This window comes from Callithrix jacchus, chromosome 18 (genome assembly GCF_049354715.1).
Source record: "Callithrix jacchus isolate 240 chromosome 18, calJac240_pri, whole genome shotgun sequence".
NCBI lineage: Eukaryota > Metazoa > Chordata > Mammalia > Primates > Cebidae > Callithrix > Callithrix jacchus.
The window spans coordinates 9,057,860-9,081,941 of NC_133519.1; the positions used below are offsets into that span (position 1 = coordinate 9,057,860).

At 38.9% G+C, this 24,082-nt stretch overlaps 1 pseudogene; it reads right to left on the reverse strand.

The window, feature by feature from the left end:
• Positions 1-1,428: 1,428 nt before the first annotated feature.
• On the reverse strand, positions 1,429-4,089 carry LOC144580150 (ankyrin repeat and LEM domain-containing protein 2 pseudogene; annotated as a pseudogene).
• Positions 4,090-24,082: the final 19,993 nt, after the last annotated feature.

Sequence of the window (24,082 nt, forward strand, 5' to 3'; positions counted from 1 at the left end):
GGCTTTATCTGGGTCTGTCCTTCTCTTGTGATTAATGGTAGAGTTGCTTTTTCTGTTTTCAGTTCAGGTTGATTTTCTTTCACTCCTTTAGTCCTAGACTGGTTTTTGCTCTTCATTATATATTCTGGATACTAGTCTTTGTTGCCTTATGCAATGAGACCAACATCTACCATTATCTGGCTTTCCCTTTCCTTCTTTTAATAATGCTTTCTGAGGAGCAGAGGTCATTAATTTTAATGAAGTGAAATTCATCAGTGTTTAGTTCAGAGTTAATGTTTGGCTCCTCCTGTTTAAGAAATGTTTGCCTCTGTAAAGTTCATGAACATATTTTTCTATAGTATCTTCTAGAAAACTTGTTAAGGTAAGACCCTAGGAAATAAGATTAATTTTTTTCTTCTTTGCATATAGATGGTCAAATTGTCAAATCACTTTTATTGAAAATAATTCCTTTTTTCTGGATTCCAATGGCTCTTTTTTTTTTTTGCACAAATCAGGTAATTTTATATATAGGTACATCTGTTTCTGTACAAAATTCTTTTCAATGGGTTCATTTAGATGTCTTTCTAACAATACAATATATCTTAATTACTATAGCAATAATATAAGTTTTGAGATTGGCAAGTGTAAGTCCTCTACCTTGGTTCTCATCTTCAACATATTAGTTTTCTTTATTAGTTTGCAATATGCACACACACACACACACACACACACACCATAAGTTAAACCCTACTTGAATGATGATTAAAATTGCATTGTGTCTATATATCAATATAAGAATATTTCCTAACTTAAAAATCATCAATCACCTAAATTTCAAACATGTTGTAGTTCTTTTTGTTTGCTTTTAAAATTTTCTTTTAATAATAAAATGTGACTCTAGTAAACTTGAATATATTTTATCTTTATTCCTAGATTTTGAAAATTATAATTTTCATAATTTTAACACTTTCACGGCACATTTTCAATTGTTGATTGCTGCTGGACAGAAGCACAATCGTCGTGCATTGATCTTGTATTCATATACCTCGCTAAACTGCTATATCCATTCTCATGGAGTTTGCTTAGATTTCATTGACATTTCCTACATTTCTATCATTGAGAATGACAGTCCATGTCTTCTTCATGATCCACTTTTATACTTATCCGAACGTTCTTTGCCTTACATAGAGGTGGGGTATTGCAATGAAAGTAAAATGTTCTTGTTTGTTTTATTTAATCTCAGGAAAAACAGTTTCAATATTTAATAAGTGTAATATTTTCTTTTTGTACACAATTGTCATTCATTTATGATATGCCTTCATATTTATAGTTAACTGATGGTTTTTACGTTAAAATTAGATTAAATATTGCCAAAAACTTATTTATTTTACTTTTTTTGAGGATTAATAATTTAATCAGAATATACTCCTTTGCGACATTTTAGCAATAAACATATGACCCTTCTTCCTATAAAAATGAACACCGAAAGAAGCCCCAGCTGTGAGCCTACAGGGTGGTGAGCTCGGCCAGGCGCGTCCTCCTGCAGAGCACGGGACTGTAGCACCCAGGGCTGCCTGGGCCTGCCTTTCTGGGGCTGCTCCTGGCCGCACCATTTCTCCCCGGACTGTAGCTGTGAGGTCTGCTGAGATCCAGCAGCCAAGACTTGAACTTTCCTTTCAGCGTGGGGCTGGGCCAACCCTGTTTGTTGGAGGGTGAGTAGCACAGGACAGGACTCTTCCATCTGTGCACAGCCGGGAACTGATGGGGGTCGACGTACACACATTCAAGAGCAGCGAAAACATCCTGATCTAGTTTTGACGGCTCCTCTCCAAAAAGGAAGAGCCGCCTGGCCGATTCCCTCGTGAGCTCGATCTGCTGATCCTCGTGCCCGGGGCAGCTGGGGCCCAAGGACATTCTAGCAATGCTGGCTGACATTTCCCACTCTGTCCTCCCCTGGTCATTCCCGAGTTGGTCTGCAGGAGAAGCCGCCTCCATCAAGTCACTTCCTACTGCATCAATTCTTGAAGTCGGGATCTTATCTTTAGTTTTCATATTTTCATCTGGTGTCTTAGAAACGCTACTTCCCAGATTTTGCAAACTCAGTTTATCAAATTCAGCAGATAAACCGGCGACAGGTGGTAAATGAGCTTCCTCCCCACGGGGTGCCTTTGCTTTCTTGCCCTCCATGGTCTTGCTGTGACTCAGAGGAGGACAGAGCCCATTTCTGCCGCTGCGCAGACCACCTGGCTCTGAGGTTTCTATGAGGTCTGCCTCCTGCTCCGAGGGGAAGGTGCTGCACCCCGCATTTCCAAAGCACCCAACCTGGGCTGGCCATTCTTTCGAGCTGTATTTTGCCGATTTTTTATTTCTTCCAAGCTCATGTCATCTTCATCTAGAAACGCACTCATGGAAATGGAATTGCTGCCAGACGTGGCGGCTTCATCTCGGCAGGCTTCCCTTTCTCCTGTTTCTTGTTGAGCATTTTTGCCTATTTCCTGCTGAGTAAGATAATCTTCCAGTCTTTGCAGGCCTTCCTGGGAAGACAGATCAACAAAACAACCCAGAAATTGCCAGTATTCAACCCAGGGATACCCCAGCTCATGAGCTAGCTCCCTCCACACTCTCTCCAAGCCTCTTTTCAAGTCCGATTTCTTGAAGTTGTGAAGGAAGCCTGCTTTCTCGCGAGGTGGAGTTTTCAAGAGTTTGCGAAAATCTTCCGCTTTGGCTGGTCTCAGGGGCCCCGCGAAGGCTCTCGGGGTCAGCACAGGGTCTCGGGGGCTGCCTCCATAACGGCCGACACGAGAGGCCTTGGCCGTCTGGTCTGAGGACCACAGCTCCCCAATGACTGGAGAAGATGTGTCTTCTGCTCTCAGGAGCGGCACATAGTGACCCTTCAAATACTCTCTGATCCGCTCCTTCAGTTCCAGATTTGTTTTTGCTTCTTTCACAAATTACATCTTCGGGTGTTTTAGCATATTTATTCCTTGGGTTTTTGACAGTCAACTGATGTGATGAAAGCACATCGACTAGGTCTGCATTTCCAAACTTACAAGCAAAATGCAACGGTGTGTCATAGCCCATCTTGTCGGGGGTGTTCAGGTAGAGGTCGACGACATAGCGGATGCGCTTCTGCAGCACAGCCTCGTCGTCATCAGGGTACATCAGCCTTATGAAGTCAGGGTTCTCCAGGACGTCCAGAGTCAGCTGGCAGATAAAAGCCTGGTCCTCCTTGGCGGCAACATGCATCACGTTGTACCTGCACCCTTCCTGCACGATGGTTGGGTCGTCCCCTGAGCCAATCAGATACCGGGGGTTGCCCCAGATGAGATCAGAAAAAATGTCCTCCTCTCTCTTCTCCGCAGCTTTCCGGAGCTTGGCTGTGAGGTCCTGCGTGCAAGAATTTTTCTAACTGTTGGCTTGCTCTTTGTTTACTTTCTGATTCAGACAAGCACAACCCATCTTTCGACTCATCATTGCTAAAGAGTGGTGCTATTTTCACAGGAGAAAGTGGTAAGGATGTTTTGCTTGGTGAAAAGAAATAATCACAAATTCCTCTAGCAAATTTCTCAGCAGCTTCTCTGGTTGAAAAAGCTTTAAATCGGGACCCTTTGATCATTTTCACAGCTTGCAGTGCTTCCTTCTGATTTACGTAAACATGGATCCTTTCATGTCTCGCTGGGACGTCCTCATACACTGGACACACCCCATAGTAGAGAGGAGGCTCCATAAACTCAGTCCTGGCCCCCGCCACAGTGCTGGGGGACAACGAGCAGTTCTTGGACGTCCCAGTTTCTCCTCTGGAGAATTCAGGCCCACACTGTAACCACAATCTCTGTCTTCAGAAAATCCAGCCTGATTAGTTGGGTTCCTTTTGGCTGACTTCAAAATCCTTTGTGTGTCTTGTGTGAGAGCTATGGCAGCTGCCTCATGGTGGTCAAAAGAAGGCAGCCTTCTTCCTTGCTTCAGTAAAACCTGGGCCAATGTTTTCTCAAAAATAAACCTTGTCGTTGATGTAATGGGTCCACTTTTCAATCCAGCTTTGATGATTTCCCCTCTAAGGTCATCTGGATTCAGAAGTTTCAATCTAGCCAAGAGGGTATCCATTGTCATTTCACTTTTCAATGGTTTTTCATTTTATTTTTCTTAGAGACAGGGTCTTGCTTTGTAGCCCAAGCTGGTCTCAAATTTCTGACCTTAATCAGTCCTTCCACCTCCATTTATTCTACTTTTTATCAACAAATACTATCCTCTAATTTTGCTAAAATTATCTTAAATTTTACAAATGCTTTCCCTGCATTTATTCAAACAATATCATTTTATTTTTTATGTTATTTTGAAATTAGTTGCTTGATTTTAATGAACTTTGTTGAGGTATAATTTAATAAAATATTCTGCAAACAAGTATAATGGACGTTTTAAAGAATTTTGCCAATATATATCCCTTCTAATCACAAAGACAATCAAATTTAGAATTGATTTTCCAAATCAATTCTATCATGAGTTTCTGTCATTCCAAAATGATGAAAAATGATCATTTAGATGCAAATCTTCTCTGACCCCAACTCATACAATATTGATTTATTTTTTGTAACTGTAGATTATTATGCATATGCTTCTTAGAAATTTCTCTGCCAGATAACCCAAATCATCTCTAAGTTCAAAGATCCACAAATCTGTAGGGCAAAGGCAAAATGCCACCAGTCTCTTTGCTAAAAAATGACGCATCACATTTGCTCCAGTTTCCAACAAGTTTCTCACCTCGCCTCCATCTGAGACCACCTCAGCCTAGATTTCATTGTCCATATAATTATCAGCATTTTAATCAAAGCCATTCAACGAGTCTCTAGGAAGTTCCAAACTTTCTCACATTTCTCTGTCTTCTGAGCCCTCCAAATTCTTCCAGCCACTGCCTGTTACCCAGTTCCAAAGTTGCTTCCACATTTTCAGGTATCTTTTCAGAAGCACTGACCTCCTGGTAAAAATTTACTATATTGGTCCATTTTTTCACACTGCTGATAAAGACACACCCAAGACTGGGCACTTGACAAAATAAAGAGGTTTAATGTACTCAGTTCCACATGGCTGGGGAGGCTTCCCAATCATGGCAGAAGGTAAAAGACATGCTTCACATGGTGGCAGACGAGAGAAGACAGCTTCTGCAGGGAGATTTCCATTTTTGAAACCATCAGATCTTGTGAGACTTCTTCACTATCGTGAGAACAGCATGGAAAAGACCTGCCCCTACAATTCAGTTACCTCCCACTGGGTCCCTCCCACAACACATGGGAATTTCAGATGAGATTTGGTTGAGGACACAGTCAAGATATAGCAGACAGTGAGTGAGTTCTCATGAGGTCTGCTCATTTAAAACTGTGTCGCTCCTGCTCTGGCCTGTGATGTTCCTGTTCCTCCCTCACCTTTTGCCGAGATTGGAAATTTTCTGAGGGCTCCCCAGACGCTGAGCAGATGCTAGCATTATTCTTCCTGTACAGCCTGCAGAACTCTGAGCCAATTGAACCTCTTTCCCTGCAAATTACCCAGTCTCAGATTTTACTCTGTAGTAATGTGAAAACAGACTAACACACTGAGCATGGGATAAATCTTAGAATATGTTTTGTGTAAAGATAAGAAAAATGTATATTCTGTGATTGTTGGGTGGAGTGTTCCACAGATTTCTGTTAGGTCCAACTGGTCGAGTGTCAAGTTTAAGTTGAGGGATTCTTTTTTCGTTTTCTGCTTCCATAATCTGTCTAGCACTCCCTGTGAATTGTTGAAGTCTCACACTATTACTGTATAGTTGTCTACGTCTTTCTGTAAGCCAAAAGGAACTTGTTTTATAAATGTGGGTGCTCTAAAGTTAGGGGAATACATATTGAGGATAGTTAAGACTTGTTGAATTGTGTTCTTTATTATCACGCATTGCCCTTCATTGTCCTTCTTAATTTTGTCTTAAAGTCTGTTTTATTAGTTTTAAGAACAGCAACTCCTGCTCTTTTTTGTTTTCTATTTGCAATAATAGATCTTACTCCACAATTTTAGTGTGAGTCTGTGGGTGTCATTGCATGGTAGATGGGTGTCTTGAACACAACATGTGGTTGAGTCTTTTTCCCATCCTGCCACTCTGTCTTTTAAGTGAGGGCTTTAGCCCATTTACATTCAAGGTTAGTATTTCTATGTGTAAACCTGATCCTGTCACTGTGTTGTTAGCTGGATGTTATGCAGGACTGATCATCTGGTTGCTTTATAGTGCCTGTGGGCTATGTGTGTAAGTGGGCTTTTGTGGGAGAAGGTGTCATTCTTTTGATTCTATATTTAGCACTCCCTTAAGGTCCTCTTATGAGGCTTGTCTAGTAGAAATAACGACCTCAGCATTTACTTGTCTGAGAAAGATTTTATTAATATTTCTCCTTCATTTTGAAGCTTAGTTTGGCAGGATATGAAAGGCTTGTTTGCCATTTCTTCTTTAAGGATGCTGGAAATATGTCCCCAATCTCCTCTAACTTCTGAAATTTGTGATGAGAGGTCTGCTGACAGCCCTGTAGGGTTCCTTCTTCCAGCTGCCTTTGAGAATTTTTCTTCTGCATTGACCTTGGTGCATCTGCTGACTGTGTGCTCTGAGGATGGCTGTGCTGTGTAGATCCTGGCGAGGGTTCTCTGTATGTCTTTGATTTGCATGCCAATCTTTCTGGTGAGATGAGAGAAATTTTCATGGGCTCTATGTTCAAATCTATTTTCCAAGTTACTTACTCTTTCTCCTACTCTCTCAAGAATGTGAATGGGTCATGGGCTTGGTCTTTTTACATAATTCCATATTTCTTAGAGGTTATCTTCCTTTTTCTTAAGTTTTTTTTTCTTTATTTTTATCTATGTTGATTCAAAAATCTGGTCTTAAAGCTCTGAGATTCTTTTCTCAGCTTGTTCTATTCTTCTGTTAGTACTTGTGACTGAATCATGAAATTCCTGTAGTCAATTTTTTTAGCTAAAATAGTTCAGTTTGTGTCTTTTTGAAAATGGATATTTGTCTCTGAACTCTTGAACTATTTTACTGAATTGCCTTGCTTTCTTAAATTGAGTTCCAACTTTCTCCTGAATCTTGAAGAGCTTCCTCGCCATCCAGATTCTGAGTTTCCTATCTGTCATTTCAGACTGGTTAGAAACCATTGCTGGGGAGTTCGTTAGCACATGTGGAGGTGAGAGGACACTTTGGTTTTTTGAATTTCCAGAGTTCCTGTGCTGATTCTTTTTCATCTGGGAGGGTTAGTATTGTTTTAAGTGTAATGTAAGTTGGATATAAACAGTTGGCTTCACTTCTTAAAGTTTGCAGATGGCTAAGGCTCTGTACAGGGTCTTTATTCATTCTTGAATTCTCGACCTTGCTTTTGCAGAAGGCAGAGTTAGTCAAATGTTTTCCAGTGTTGTAGTTTGAATTGTGACCCAATAGATGGCATTGGAAAACAATGGGCAGTAGACAGGCTCTTAGCTGCTTGGCTCTTTCTGTATCCTGGTGTTTGTAGCTGTGTTCCATGGTGCAAGGGGGAGAGAGATGACCCCTCATCAAGTCCATTCCTGGGCCTTGGGCGAGCTACCTCTGATCACTAGCACTGTGTTAACAATTCTGTTTATCTTTCCCATACTCATAGAAAATAGAAATGGGTGTTTTACCATTTTGTTAAAGATGGAAGACAGAGGCCAAAGTGTTTAGCAACTTTCCACGTCTGCAGTAAGGTGGGTGTGGGACTGGGGTTACAATCCCAGCTATTGATTTCTGACACAGGCACAGAACCACCTGCTTTTCTCAGTAAAGGCTAAATCCATGTTTACAGGAATCCTTGTAGGTCTCTACTGATATATTGTTTGCTTATAAAGTCATAGAGAACATAAAAATAGTAATTTTTATTACACCTCAGCCTCTCAAGTAGCTGGGATTACAGGTGCTCACCACCATCCAGCTAATTTTTATATGTTTAGTAGAGTTGAGGTTTATTAAGGTCCTAGCTGAGAATTCAGAAGAATAGAAGAAAAATTATTTTGTCCGCCCTACACTATAAATTTATATAGGTAATATTTTGTGACAAATATAGAATTCAGAATAATTTTATTGCTTTATTCTTCAATGTACATGACCTTATTATTTTATATTTAAAATATATATGTGCATGTGTCCCTGCTATTGACCAAGAGAAAACCAAATCCAAAAGCAAAATCAGCTTTGAATTTTGCAGCATTATATATGCGTGATCCTTTCTAAAGGCAGAGGATTTAGCTACCTTAGTTAGGCTCTGGGGACCTGTCTAATCTACATTTGGTTTCCTAAGGATAATATGCTGAGGCATCTCGTCAATCATGCCCCCAACATGTTTTCTTCATTTTAACATGTCCAACTTATTTGTTGGTTTATCGTTAAAAGCCCTTTTATCTCACCTGTTTCAGAAAAAGCTTCTAGAAGAGCTATCAAGGTATATAATGAATTCGTTACTTTCCACGAAGTCACTCTATATCCACCTGGCTGACGTTGAAATGACTGACTGCTTCTCTTACTGTTGAAAACTGAAATGCCAACTTATGCCACAGTGTATTGGCACTTGTCACCTCCAGCTTGTTTCTCTCCAGGAAGCTGGCAGAGTATTATCAGAGAAATCTCCTCATATAATTTCACAGAAACTGAGCTTTATCATTAGCCAGGATACATTGAATTTTTAGGAAAAAAATCACTACATAGGCTTAAGGTGTCTCAGTTATTGTGACTGCTACATGCTTTGGATTTTGTGTACTTAAATCAAGATATGACTGTTTATATTGTCTTTTTTGTGGAATTCTTCTTTTACCTTTCAAGTAAAGTTGGAATAAAAATTGTAACTCTTATTGGAGGTAAGTGAACTTTCTAGGACTGAAAAAATATTACATTCTAGCCACCTGTAAAATTTAAAGTAGAATTTAGTTCCATCTTTTAAATAAAATCTTCAATGCATTAAAATTCATAACATATTGTGTTATATAATATCAGATATATAGCACAAAAGTGCAATGGTTACAAAGAGCTAATGATTCATTCATCATTGGCCAGTCAGGGGTAATACTTATTAAATAAAAAATAACATCACAATTAATACAAAACAATAAAAACGATCTGACACTTTAATATTCTTTAATTACTTGAAATATAGCTTAAATTTATTTTCTGACACTGCAGATTTAAGGCATACAAAATTCAGGTGCTTGTCAACATCTCAGATTTAGCAAACTCTATGATTTAGCCAATATAAAAGCCTATGTAAATAAATAAGTTTTAACATGTGGATATGTCATATCAAAAAACTAGAGAAGAGAACAAAATTGACTGGAAGTCACATCCAAAGTCTAATAGAAAATGATTTGTTATTTTAAGATTCTCTAAATTAAAAATAAATATATGTGATTCCTTACATTGAAAATAAACTGAATCTGTAATTAAACTGACATAATTTACTCTAGGATACAAAATCATCAGTGAAGGCTAGAGTTTGACATAAGTATTAATCAGAGTGCCAAATCCAAAGTAAAATAAAGTATTACACAGACATATAGGAAGAAAATTCACAGAAATCAGAGGGAAAAAAGAATCACTTCAATAACCAAATGTGCAGAGACTGACCACCAAACCTCAGTGACAGATTTAATGGACAGTTGAAGTTTTGAGCAAAAATAATATGACCCTAAAAGTGTCTTTGAATCTAAATTGGCTTTGATTAGAAAGACAAAGGGAAGATTTTATGAAAGCTATAAGGAATATGGAACATTTTATCTATTAATTCTCCTGTATTCTTCTAAATTGCACATCTGCACGTGCACGCGTGTGCGCGCGCGCACACACACACACACACACACGCACATCCCAGCACGGAGAAATGGTTCAAAATAAAGAAACAAGAGAATAACAAGGTCTGAAGCACAGGCAGCAATTAATCACCTACCAGACAAAAAAGTTCAGGTCCAGATGGGTTCACGGCCAAATTCTACCAGATATACAAAGGGAGCTGGTACCATTTCTTTTGAAACTATTCCAAACAATACAAAAAAAGGGAATCTTCCTTAACTCATTTTATGAGATGAACATCATCCTGATACCAAAACCTGGCAGAGACACAACTAAAAAAGAACATTTCAGGCCAATATTTATGATGAACATTGCTGCAAAAATCTTTAATAAGATACTGACAAACCGAACAGAGCAGGACATCAAAAAACTTATCCATCACGATCAAGTAGGCTTCATCCCGTGGATGCAAGGCTGGTTCAACATGGTCAAATCTAAAAACATAACCTGTCACATAAATAGAAGCAGAGACAAAAACCACATGATTATCTCAAAGATGCAGAGAAGGCCTTCAACAAAATTCAAAAGCCCTTTATGATAAAAACTCTTAATAAACTAGATATCGATGGAACATATCTCAAAATAATAAAAGCTATTCATGACAAACCCACAGCCAATAGCATACGGGATGGGCAAAAAACCTGGAAGCATTCCCGTTGAAAACTGGCATTGGACAAGTCTGCCCACTCTCACCATTCCTATTCAACACAGTATTGGAAATTCTAGCCAGAGCAATCAGGCAAGAAAAAGAAATAAGGGTACTCAATTAGAAAAGAAGTCAAATTGTCTCTATTTGCAGATGACATGATTGTATATTTTGGAGACCCCATCAGCTCAGCCCAGAATCTCTTTAATCTGATAAGCAACTTCAGCAAAGTCTCAGGATACAAAGTCGATGTGCAAAAATCACAAACATTCCTGAACACCAATAACAGACAAACAGAGAGCAAAATCATGAACAAACTCCCATTCACAATTGCTACAAAGAGAACAAAATACCTAGAAATACAACTAACAAGGGACATGAAGGAACTCTTCAAGGAGAACTATAAACTACTGCTCAAGGAAATAAGAGAGGACACAAACAGATGGAAAAACATTCCATACTCATGGTTAGGAACAATCAATATTGTAAAAATGGCCATATGGCCAAAAGTAATTTACATATTCAATACTATCCCCATGAAGATGCCGTTAACCTTCTTCACAAAACTGGAAAAAACCACCTTAAACTTTATATGAAACCAGAAGAGAGCCCACATAGCCAAGACAATCCTAAGCAAAAAGAACAAAGCTGAAGGCATTATGCTACCTGACTTCAGACTATACTACAAGGCTACTGTAATCAAAACAGCATGGTACTGGTACCAGAACAGAGGCCTCTGTTCTGTTCCATTGGTGTATATCTCTGTTACAGAACTAATGCCACACATCTACAACCATCTGATCTTTGACAAACTGGACAAAAACAAGCAATGGGGAAAGGATTTCCTGTTTAATCAATAGTGTTGGGAAATCTGGCTAGCCATGTTCAGAAAGTTAAAACTTTACCCATTCCTTACACCTTATACAAAAATCAACTCCCAATGAATTAAAGATTTAAACATATTTAAACATAAGACCTAACATCATAAAAACTCTAGAAGAAAACTTAGGCAATAGCATTCAGGACATGGGCATAAGCAAGGACTTTATGACTAAAATACCAAAAACAAGACAACAAAAGCCAAAATAGACAAATGGGATCTAATTAAATTTAAGAGCTTCTGCACAGCAAAAGAAATGATCATTAGAATGAACTGGCAGCCAACAGAATGGGGAGAAAACATACAAGAACTAAAACAGATTTACAAGAAAAAAACAAACAACCTCATCAAAAAGTGGGTGAAAGATATGAACAGACACTTTTTAAAAGAAAACATTTATGAGGCCAACAAACACATGAAAAAATACTCATCATCACTGGTAATTAGAGAAATGCAAATCAAAACCACATTGAGATATCATCTTACCCCATTTAGAATAGCAATCATTAAAAAATCAGGAGACAACAGATGCTGGAGAGGATGTGGAGAAATAGGAACACGTTTACACTGTTGGTGGGAGTGTAACTTAGTTCAATCATTATGGAAGACAGAGTAATGATTCTTCGAGGATCTAGAAATAGAAATACCATTTGACCCAGCAATCCCATTACTGGGTATATACCCAAAAGATATAAATTGTTCTATTACAAAGACACATGCACACGTATGTTCATTGTGGCACTGTTGACAATAATAAAGACTTGGAACCAACCCAAATGCCCATCAGCAATAGACTGGATAGGGAAAATGTGGCACATATACACCATGGAATACTATGCAACCATAAAAAAGGATGAGTTAATGTCCCTTACAGAGACATGGATGAATCTGGAAACCATCATTCTCAGCAAACTGACACAAGAATAGATAACCAAACACAGCATGTTCTCACTCATAAGTGGGTGTTGAACAACGAGAACACATGCACACAGGGAGGGGTACATTACACACTGAGGTCTGTTGGGGGAGTTGGGGAGGGATAGCAGGGGGTGGGGAGATTAGGGAGGGATAACATTAGGAGAAGTATCTAATGTAGGTGACAGGGGGATGGAGGCAGCAAATCACATGGCACGTGTATACCTATGTAACAATCCTCCGAGATCGGCACCTGTACCCCAAAACTTAGAGTAAAATAAAAAAATAATAATTTCAAAAATAAATAAAATGCTTCCAATGAAGCAAAACAAACAAACAAAAAAAAGTAAATGAGAAGCCACTGTTAGGATAAGATCTGTGCTTACTTATTTTACATTGTAAAGTAGAAATGTGATTTACATCTTGTATGTAGTTTAAAAATCATTACTATTTTAATCATTTTACTACAATATCTTCGATTATCTTTATTTCTTAAAAAATAACTTATTTTATTAATTCCCCAGATAAATACCTGAGCTCAAAATTCCCCGGAAAAAATGTCACAAACCAGGACGCATCTGTACCGTCATTGTTCTCAGGATTCCCAGTGTAACCTGCTGGATGGGAGATAACCTAGTAAATGTTATCATGCAATTCTCAGAATCACTTTTCCAAATACGAGGAGTTGAGTAGGGAAAAATACAAAATGAGCAAATGTAGTGAATCCATTTCCCCAGTATAGGGAAAAAGGATGAAAATGTCCTGCTATATGGAAAAGAGTTCCCCAGGGACAAGGTACACTCCTTCAAACTATCATAGAAGGACCAAAAGAAACCCTTTAGGCCTTTAGCAGCCTAACTTTATCTGCTGTGAAGAGTATAAATATGAATTTGGAAGCAATTCTAGTAATTTCAGTTTCTTCATTGATGACCTTCTCATTTACCTTGTTCTGTAACTTAGTAGGAGAATCTGAGGCCATAGGTATAAATTCAAATTCTGGCCATATACTCAGGACAATCTAGAACAAGTGCCAGCAAACTGCTTTGGAATTCATTAATTTTATGAGTGAATACCCTTCTTGTCTGGCAAACTTTTCACAAGAAAAAACATTTTAGAAACTGTTTTGTGGTTGTTTTGTTTTCAAAATCTGAATCATCATATTCAATACACACTTCACATAGTAAAGAAAACTATCCATTTTATATAAATGCAATTTAATTTTTCAGTCCTATTAAAAGATATAATACAAACACGGGACAAAGTTAAATGAGACTTGACCCTGAAGACACATCAAGCTTAACTCAGGAAGGGCAAATATTGTTGTGGAAATAATCAAGAAGTTCTAGGAAAAAAATAATAGATTGCTCTTTAGAGTCATATTGTTAAAATAACAAATGACTACATTTTAGAAGGAACCATGGATCCAGACATGTTACATTAGGATTGTAAGCCCAAAAGTATCTGAGACAGGTCTCAATTAATTTAGAAACTTATTTTGCGAAGGTTAAGGACATGCCCAGAAGGGAAAAAAGTAAAAATCAGAGAAGCAGTCTGAGGTCTTCGCCTTTCTCTAAAGATGAATTTGAGGGCTTCAATATTTAAGAGGAAAATGGGCTGGAGGGGAAAGAGTGGGGTATTGTAATCCACAAGTTGCAAGATCAAAGAAGCAAATAGGCAAATAGTCAGCTTAGGCTCCCTCAGTGAATCAGCACTTTACATAAGATAAGATGAACAGAGAGTAGCTGCCTTTGGGGATACTTAACCCTTTATCTCTAGGTATCTGCTTAGGAACAAAAAGAAAGTTGCAGCAAAACTCAGTTTTCACCTTATTTTTTTTCCTTTTGGAATAGTGAATTGGGATCCTTAATTTTTAGTTTCCTCTCTCAGGATAATATTACAAAATGAACAAAGAACCAAAAAAAAATTATGTGGTTTCTTTAGGTTAAAGGAAAGTAGATTTTTTCATGCTTTGGGTTATTATATCTAAATAAAAAACTAAAAATAATGCTAAATATCTTATCTTTAATAAATTGAAAACCTAAAGACAGTTTGCAGTTAGATTGTAACTCTGCTCATTAATGCATTTTGACTCATTCAAGCTTTTTTGTTTATTTTGTTAGGATGTTCTTTCTCACCCATTTAGAAATCACTATATGTGTTTATAGTGTTTGAACAAGTATAGTGGGTCTTCTGAAAGTATATTGTATATTTCTCCTACAAATATATCCAGTTTAAATTATATATATTTCAAATTCAGGTAGCCACAAGATATTTGTGTTAAATTCCATATGATAAATTGTTAACTATTAATCTTTGTATTTTACAAAATATCTTGAACATTTATTCCTGAATATATTACCTTTTTCTTTTTCTTTTTTTTTAATTGTACTTTAGGTTCTGGGGTACATATGCAGAACATGCAGGATTGTTGCACAGGCACATACATGGCAAGGTGGTTTGCTGCCTCCATCCTCCCGTCACCTAAATCTGGCATTTCTCCCCATGTTATCCCTCCCCAGCCTTTAACAAATAGTGGCAGGTCTATTTGATTTATTCTCAAATTATTCACTCTTTTAGGTTTATTTAATCACAGGCAATAAATCCAGGTAAAAAGACCTTTTCTGATTCAAATCTTAGCTAGTGTCAGATGCCAGGTTTTTAATTTGATTCCCAATTACGCCGTCGAATCACTCTGTAGTCCCTTGCTTTGGATTCCCGTGTCTGGGAAATTGAATAGTCTCATGAAAGTTATAGAAATCTTCAACTTCCCAAGCAGGAAAGAGGCACATGAATAAGAACCTTTCCATTCTCTGATTGTCCCTCACGCAAGAAGCGTGTTTCATCCCCTGAAGCACACAAGCATTGAAGCTTTTACACTGCATTGCTTAGAGCATGCTCAACAGGACATCATGGTTGCAGGGGAAGGTGGAAAAGTTACCAACGTGACAGAAGGGATAAGAGTGTCATGGTTGGTTTAAAAAATCGTAATTCTTGCCTGGGGCCATGCACTGAGCAAAGGCAAAGGGTAGCAGAGAGGGAAGGAGAAATAACGTATAGAAACCACAATCATCTTCTATACACCCTTATTCTCCTTAAGACCCCAACACAGCCTATGAATTCCATTTGCACAAATCTTGTTAAACTAATGAAGAACTTCAGATCAATTTATTGGTGTATCTGAATCTTTATCAATCAAACATTAAAATTACATGCAAAATGGCTTAAATTTATTATTTGATTCACATTTAAAATGTTAGTAGCCCTGTGTCATTAAATATAATTCACATTAAGTTATGGACATTCAAACTAGCAAAAAATACATTGAATAAAAGCAATTTCTGTATTTGAGGTATAGATCCACGATTTCTGGTGTTTGTATTTGCAAGCCTTTGCCATGTGCAACATTTTCTGTATATTGCGTAGCGAATTTGATTAATGAACTCTGTAGTTTTCTCCAATTAAACTGAAATACATATGGCTAACCCTGATACTGTAGTCTAATTTAATGCTAATTAGATTTTCCTGTCTACTAAGTAAGGCACCCAAACATATCCTTTTTTATCTCCCTCTTGGGGAAAATTAAGTTTTGTATAAAAATGCCAACATTTTAGAAGCAGTGAAAAACCTGCTTTTATGTTTGTAGGATTTTCCAACAAATGACTCTTCTTTTAAGTGTTTCAGATACACATTAAAAAGAAAATGATTATTAGCATCATAAATTTACATGGTGTATTTCTAAGTAAGCATTAAATTATATCAGCTCAAGAAAAATTTTAGGTTTCATATAATATGTGGATTATAGAGGCAATACATATTTTGCCTCTATAGACAAAGTGACATTTTCACAAATGAGGGGTTGGATGCTGAACAGCATGACATTTCTGCCTTCTGTTAAGATCAAAGTGACAACTCTGTCCTTTCATTTGGATTGACAGACTATAGGTAGGTGATGATCCTTAACATCTGTGCATTACTTACACTCAAAAGAAAATTGCCATAAATTGATGAGATACCAACTCTCTGTGCTGGTAAATGCTGCTGTAACTAAATCTGCTTTGACTACTCTTGAAGTCAGTTAACATTTTATCATTTCAAAATAACTTATAATCATGGATAATACAGTATCATTCCATGTAATAAAGTATTGTTCCGTTTCACAGCAGTTACTCTTCAGTGCAGGGTCTGCATACTTATCAAGTAGATTTGGTAAGAGCCTACTAATCAGAAGCAGAGAAAGTGGATGTGTAGCCACACTGTAGCATTTGGAAGTTCTATAAGCTCAGGAACTTTATTTAACCCATCTGAAACTCACTTTTTTGTTTCTTTGTTTTGTTTTTTGAGACAGAGTTTCACTCTTCTTGCCTAGGCTGGAATGCAATGGCCCGATCTTGGCTCATTGCAACCTCTGACTCTCAGGTTCAAGTGATTCTCTTGCCTCAGCCTCCCAAGTAGCTGGGATTCCAAGTGTCTGCCACCATACCCGCTAATTTGTGTATTTTAGTAGAGGCAGGGTTTCATCATGTTGGCCAGGCTGGTCTCAAACTCCTGACCTGAGGAGATCCAGATTTACATAGTTGTGCCACTAGCACCAAAATTTATTTCCAGAACTTCTTGAAAAACTGAAACTCCTTACTCATTAATAGAAGTTCTTCATTTTCCGCTTCCACTGGCCTCTGGAAACCAGCATTCTACTTTTTTGTCTCTATTACTTTGGCTCCTGGTACCTTATATAAATAGAATCATACTGTATTTGTCCTTTTGTGATTGCCTTATTTCACTTCAGATATGTCCTCAAAGTTCATCCAAGTTGTAACTTAAAACTGAGTAATATTCTATTTTGTGTATACAACCTATTTCGTTTATGCAATTATCTATTGGTGCACATTTGACTTGCTTGTGAATCGGCTCCTGTAAATAATATTATCATGAATACAGGCATTCAAATATCTCCTTAAGTCCCCGCTTTTAATTCATCAAGTGAGATAACGTTGAATTGTTGGGCCATGTGGTATTTCTACTTTAATTTTTTTCAGAAAATGCTATACTATGCTCCCTAGTAGCTTTATCATTTCACATTCCCACTAACTGTATGTGTCTCCTTACGTTTCCACATCCTCACCAGCACTTGTCATTTTTTATGGTAGTCATAAAAGATGAATGTGAGAGAAACTCACTCTTAAAGTGCATGTAATAATGCCTACATCATCGTGTGGTGCTGATATAATGGTTTTTGAAACCCTTATATATTTCAACTCTTAAATTCATTTCCATGCTTTCATGACACTTCCCGAAATGGAGATACAGACCTTGTGCCCTTCCAGTAAGGCAGATACTTCGTCACGATTCTGTGGACTCCTTGAGTTGTATTCACTCAGACTTCTTAAAGCAACGGGTTTTATTAAAAGAAAGATAACTGAAATTTCTCACATGCCCTAGAATGGTCATTCGTGGCCTCTTTCAACAACTGCAACAGTTCAATTATTGGAAAAAGTGTAGGAACCTGGCTTCAGTCTCTATTTTGTTTTCTTAGCAGCAGGATATTGTTAATCTACTGTAATCATGATGTCTTAAACTCCCTATCTCAACCTATCTCTCTCTCTCTCTCTCTCTCTGTCTCTAGCACTATCTCATCTTTTTATTCTTTTGTAATCACCTACCACCCCCATTCTCTGTAGCCTTTTTGCTTCATGGCTCCTGTTAGCTTATAATGTTTAATTGTTCAGAAGTGCCTTTTATGTGTAGTCCTTCCTACCTTTGCCACTTTATAATATATTTCAAAGCATCCTTCTAATTCAAAAATTCCCTATCAACTGAATGGTTATCTACTAAAATCAGTAGGAAAATCAGTAGTACAAAAATTACTGGTAATCTAAGTAAAATTAGGATAATTTAGATATGGCCCATAATTTTTCTTAAGACATGCAAAATAAATTGTCTGGGAAAAGAAAATAATTAGTCTTAAAAAGTTAGTCCACTTTGTTCTCAAAGTGTTTTTGGCTCTAATAAATACTAACATACTTCTGCATACAAATCAAGTGTAAATAACACTGAATTTTGAGAAGATTATAATGCGGTTTCAGCAATAGTGAAGACAGCGAGAGGAGGGGGACAGTGTTTTCTGATTCACTAACAACTGAATTAAATACTCTCCCCTGGATCTGGCTTTCCCACTGTAAACCTTACACATACACATAAAATGCTGGAATGCCACTTGCAGCACATTGGGGTTTAGCTGGTTTTTTGGAAATCATGCATAATTAATGAAAAACAAACACGGGCATAAGGAAGCATCAAAAATAGAGTCTTATGCAAATATTCTATGCCACCTTATCCATGTAGATAAGGAACGTGCATGATGCTTAAGGGTCTTAATCGTGGCCACTTTTCTTCAATGTGAAATAGAAAGCCTTTCTGTTTTTCATTTTGTAAAATGATCTAAAACAATCTGTCTGATCTAAAATAATAAGCAAAACTGAATTAGTTCTTCTTTGTATCAATGATAAAATTGAACCAGAATCCACAGATAGCTCCTAATAAAGTGCTTTCCCATCCTCCCCAAATCCGAATCCAGTATCATTAATTATAGAAATCCTTCCTGAATATGTAAATGTCCAACTTGCATCTCTGCTATGTGAATCCCTGTACAGCAATTGTCCTATCGCTGCTTAATTCCACTCCATGTTTATTTACAGTGCCATCTTTGTATTCTGCCTGTATTTATACACATCGTTTTGTCTTGTTATTTAATGATGGAATTCAGCTTTCTTGACTTTGACCATGCATGATTTACAAAATGTAAAGGCTTTTGGCTAAATTGCAATAGTGTTCTCGATCCTTTACCCTATCTCTTCATCATAGATGAAGTATAGTTCCCCTAGTTTTGGGGGTATGTCATGTGACTTGCTATGGCCGAGAGTAAATGGATGGAAGTGACAATGTACCAGTTCATCTTAAGCTTGAGGAGTTTCGTATTTTCCTACTTTCCTTCTCCTGTATATTCCTCAGCCAGAAGAGCATTTTTCTTCTAGACTCATTACCCCAAGAAGAGGATGAGAGAAATCTGGAACCAAACTCATCCCAACTTCTGCAGCCTTACGCAAAGGTGACTACAGATTTGCAGTGAGAACTGTCAAGCCAAACCCATCCTCAGTCAAGCAAACTGTAGATACTTGTCTGATAACAAGTGCTTGTTTTTGAGATGCCTTGCTATCCGGCAATACCTAAGTGATACAGGTTGTTTTATGGGCTGAATTGTGTCCCCTCAATATTTTATGTTGAAGTCTTAAGTACCTCAGTATGTGACTGTATTTGGAAATAGGGCCTTTAAAGTGGTAATTAATGTAAGATGCGGTCATTTGTGTGGGCTCTATTCTAAGGTTACTGACGTCTTTATAAGGCAAGTTGACTAGAACACAAATACACAGAGAGGAAGCACAATATGAAGAAAAAGGGTCATTTGAAAGGCACTGAGAGAGACCACAGAATAACACCAAACCTGCCCTGCCTTAATTTGAATTTATAGGCTCCAGAACTGCAATAAAATATCTTTCTGTTGTTTAAGCTACCCAGTTTATGTACTTGTTAGGAAAACAAACTAAAACAAGGTACGTTCACTACCTTTATCTTTCCAAACATATTTTATAATCAATACCTGCTTTCCGTGTGTGAAGTGACCCAGCTCAGGCTACGCGGCTGATGTTCAGCTTCCCCATTGCGTTTGTTGATTGACTACATCTGAGGAAACTCACACTGTGCCCTTAGCAGGCAGCTTAGGTAATGAAAAGCCACAATTGGCTATTTAACTATAAATCTAAATTAATTAACATTAAATTTAATTAAACCTAAATTTAATTTAGTTACGTAATCACACTATCTCCATTCCAATTTCTTAATAGTTAACTGTGGCTAGTGGCTATCAGATTGGAGAGTACAGATTTATAGACATTTCCGTCTTCACAGAAACTTCATTGAGCAGGATGGGGCTAGAGAATCAAAGGTCATACAAGGTGATTTTAAACTATTCTTCTTAGATTTTATAGCCTTAATTATAGAACAATTCAGGTTATTTTTAGAAGAAAATCTAATAAGATCTCAGCTTTGGACATCATTAAGATGGCAGAATAGGAGGTCACCACAGAAAGTCCAAGTAGTAACTCTTAATAGATAAAAGTACCTTTGTGAAAATTCTAAAACTTGGGAATGAGACTGAGACACCCACATGGACCACAAAACCCAAAATGATGCATTAGAAGAGTAAGAGAAATTATCTCACTCTGGGCTCATTGCTCCAATTCCAAGTCAACCATGCAGCACACAGAGAGAATTTCCCTAAGAACACAGTTTGTAAAGTCAGAAAAGAGAACCCAATATGGTGCATGCAGCCTTCCCAGTACTTTGGTGCACTTCTTAAGAGGCCCAATATTGCTTCACTTCACAGGGAACTCTGGTGGAAACTGTAAGATTAGACCGCCTGGAGTCAGGTAGAAACAAAGAAAAGGGATTGGGCTCACAGGGAGCAGCACTTTGGTGGTAGCTCTGTGTTCCTGCTAACAGTGGTGTCCACTCAGAGATGCGCCAATAGCACAGCCTATCCACAAAGCCACTCTGGTCAAACCTGGAGATTCAGTGGACAGTCCCATTGACTTGAATCCCTAACCAAGAACCCACCTGCCCAACCTTACAGCATTCCCCAAAGCTCTGCCTAAGAAGAGAGGCAAGCCTTCATAATGCATTTCTATGGAACACAGCCTCTGGACTCACCTATCTCAAGCAGCAACTCCACCTAACCTCAGAGCCTAGCACACAGCCCTGTCTAACTGAAGACATAAAACAGCTTTACTTCCAGGAAGGGGATATAGCCTGTAACACTGGCAGACCAGAGGGGATCACAGTGCCCAGCCGTCAGCTCCACTGGACCTGAGAGCAAAGGCAGTGGCCCAACCCCACTAGAGAACCTCACAGAAAACTTCATGTCTATGGTTGGTATCAGCTGTCCTAACAAGAAAGCCAGGCTGGACTCAACCATGAAAGCCTAGCCTGCCAAAATCACATGCAAAGTCCTGAAGCAGAGGCCGTATCCCCAGATGCACAGACACCAACACAACAACACAAGCAACGAAGAAGCAAAACATTATGACGATACCATAAGAAAACAATGAATCCCTAATGACAGACCTCAAAGAAGTAGATACCTACGAAAGGACTGATAAAGAATTTAGAAAAAGTCTGACTTCTGCCAAAAAGGCCGAATAGGAACAGCTCCAGAGTGTAGTTCCCAGCGAGAGTGGTGTAGACGGCCACATTTCCAACCAAGATACCAGGTTCATCTCAATGGGACTGGTTGGACAGTGGGTGTAGCCCAAGGAGGACAAACCGAGACAGGGTGGGGCACTGCCTCACCAGGGAAGTGCATTGGGCACTCCCTCCTACCCAACAGAGGCTACTGGGGACTTTTCTGGCCACTCCAGAGACCCGGATCCAATGCTGCATTTCTCCCCTGGTTTTTGCAGCCCACAGAGCAGGAGATCTTGCACGCCAAAAGGTGATTCAGCCAGTGCTGTGAGTTCCCAGCATAAAGTCTGAGCATCCATTTTGGCTGGCACCTGTAGACCCTGTGAGACAGAGTCACCCATACCCCAGAGAGAAAGGGGGCTGAAGGCGGGGAGCCAGGTGAGCTGCCTCCAAAGGTCCTACCTACCACCACAGAGACCAGCCACTGAATCCCACTGGCTTGGGATTTTCGCAGCCAGCACAGCAGTTTGAGCTCAACCCTGGACAGTCGCACTCCATGGGGGAGGGGCATCTGCCATTACCAAGGCAGCTCTACCTTACCTGTGTAAACAAAAGCACAAAGAAGTTTGCACAGCAGCTGGGGGGAGCCCCCAGCAGCTCAACAACACCTCTGCGCACAGACTGTGACTAGACTCCTTCCTTGCTGGGCAGGGCATCTCTGAAAAAAGGCAGCAGCCTGTCAGGGACTTATGAATACAGCCACACCTTCCCAGGACAGAACCCCTGGGAAAAGAGCTGTTGTGAGTTCTGCTACAGCAGACTTAAACGTCCCTGCCCAGAAGTTCTGAAGGGAGCAACTGAGCTCCCAGCACAGCACTTGGGCTCTGACAAGGGACAGACTGCCTCCTCAAGCAGCTCCCTGACTCCTGTATATCCTAAAAGTCACCTCATACAAAAGAGCTCGGGCTGACATCTGGTGGGTATTCTTCCAGGACGAAGCTACCAGAGGAAGAAATAGGCAGAAATCCTTGCTCTTCTGCAGCCTCTGCAGGTGATTCCCAGGCAAGCAGGGTCTGGAGTGGGCCTTCAGCAGTCCTGCAGCACAGGGCCTGACTGTTAGACAGAAAACTAAGAAACAAAAATAGCCTCAACATCAACAAAAAGGATGTCCACTGAGAGACCTCATGCAGTCACCAACTTCAAACCAAGGGTAGATAAAACCAAAGGCAGATGGGAAGGAACCAGCGTGAAAAGGCTGAAATCACCAAATCCCAGAATGTCTCTCCTCTTTTATGGGATCACAGCTTCTCCCCAGCAAGGGAACAAAACTGGATGGAGAATGAGTCTGATGTATTGACAGAAGAAGGCTTCGGAAGGTGGGTAATCACAAACGTCTCTGAGCTAAAGGAACATGTTCTAATCCAATGCAAAGAAACTAAGAACGTTGAAAAAAACTTAGATGAAATGCTAACTAGAATAACCAGCTTAGAGAAGAACAAAAACAACTTAATGGAGCTGAAAAACACAACACGAGAACTTTGTGAAGCTTACACATTTCAATAGGTAAATCAATGAAGCAGAAGAAAGGATATTGAAGATTGACGATGAATTCAATGAAATAGGATGAGAAGGCAAGATTAGAGAAAAAGGAATGAAAAGAAACAAACAAAGCCTCCAAGAAATATGTGATTATGTAAAAAGACCCAATCTACATTTGATTTGTGTACTAGAATGTGATGGAGAGAATGAATCCAAGCTGGAAAACACTGTTCAGGATATTATCCAGGAAAACTTCTCCAACGTAGCAAGGCAGGCCAACATTCAAATCCAGGAAATACAGGGAACACCAAAAAGATATTCCTCAAGAAGAGCAACCGCAAGGCACATAATCGTCAGATTCACCAGGGTTGAAATGAGGGAAAAAATGCTAAGGGCAGCCAGAGAGGAAGATTGGGTTACCCACAAAGGGAAGCCCATCAGACTCACAGCAGATCTCTCAGTAGAAACCCTACAAGCCAGAAGAGAGTTGGGGCCAATATCCAACATTCTTAAAGAAAAGAACTTTCAACCCAGAATCTCATATCCAGCCAAACTAAGCTTCAGAAGTAAAGAAGAAAAAAATCCTTTACATGCAAGCAATTGCTGAGAGATTTCATCACCACCAGGCCTGCCTTACATGAGCTCCTGAACATGGAAAGGAACAACCAGTATCAGTCACTGCAAAAACATACCAAATGGTAAAGAATATCGACATAATAATGAATCTGCATCAACTGACAGGGAAAATAACCAGCTGGTATCAAAATGGCAGGATAAAATTCACAAATAACAATATTAACCTTAAATATAAACTGGCTAAATACTCCAATCAAAAGACAGAGACTGGCAAATTGGATAAGAAGTCAAGACCCATCGGTGTGCTGTATTCAGGAGACCCATCTCACATGCAAAGAAAGCAGGGCTTGCAATCCTAGTCTCTGATAAGACAGACTTTGAACCAACAAAGATCAAAAGAGACAAAGAAGGATATTACATAATGGTAAAAGATCAATGCAACAAGAAGAGCTAACTATCCTAA